Source organism: Leopardus geoffroyi, chromosome B4 (genome assembly GCF_018350155.1).
Source record: "Leopardus geoffroyi isolate Oge1 chromosome B4, O.geoffroyi_Oge1_pat1.0, whole genome shotgun sequence".
NCBI lineage: Eukaryota > Metazoa > Chordata > Mammalia > Carnivora > Felidae > Leopardus > Leopardus geoffroyi.
This window is the reverse complement of record NC_059341.1, coordinates 33,763,006-33,763,727: the sequence shown is the minus strand read 5'-3', so window position 1 is coordinate 33,763,727 and position 722 is coordinate 33,763,006. Positions and strand designations below refer to the sequence as shown.

At 31.9% G+C, this 722-nt stretch overlaps 1 pseudogene; it reads left to right on the top strand.

Annotated features, from left to right (window-relative positions):
• Positions 1 to 274: 274 nt before the first annotated feature.
• Positions 275 to 407, top strand: LOC123592235 (annotated as a pseudogene).
• Positions 408 to 722: the final 315 nt, after the last annotated feature.

Sequence of the window (722 nt, the reverse complement as noted above, 5' to 3'; positions counted from 1 at the left end):
ACCTCCAATTTCTTGTGGAAAACTTACAAAAAAAACCAGAAGAGAGATAATATGAATAGCAAATATTTTAACAACCACATGAAAAAATATACTGACATCAATTATAAAATAGTTAAATCTTTTGACTATAGTAAAATAGTTTACATATTAATAAATTTTAAAGTTTTACCCTATGCACATGAGAATGTGGAGGTAAAGGGCTTTGTGCGTTACTTATGAGAACACGCCTTGATGCAGCATTTTTGGATGGTAACTTAATAATTGCAAAACTTTTACCGTTTCTCGGCCTTTTGGCTAAGATCAAGTGTAATAATTGCAAAACCTTTAATTTACTTACCTATGATGTAGCCGTTTTTCTTCATTGCAATTTTGCATGAAATAGAGCAAAACCCTAGAACTAAACTAAATGTTTATGGCAAGGCCCCTTCTTGAAGTATTAATTTATGCATCTTTTCTTTTCCTTTTCCTTCTTCCCTATTTCATTTTTTGTTTTGGGTTTTTTGTTTTGTTTTTGTTTTGTTTGTTTTTTGGCTAGTTTTAGGCTTTGTAATTTCTTTTCTGAATTATCCGGGTAGAGAAAAAAAAGGTTAGAAAAAAATTCGAGAAGAAAAACCTTTGCCTAGATCTTATAAGCCTATCCAAAGTAGAACATTAAGTGTCCTGGACACAAGGGGGTAAAGAAAAAGCTTTACAACTAAGGGATCCTCCCGATCTAGAAAGGG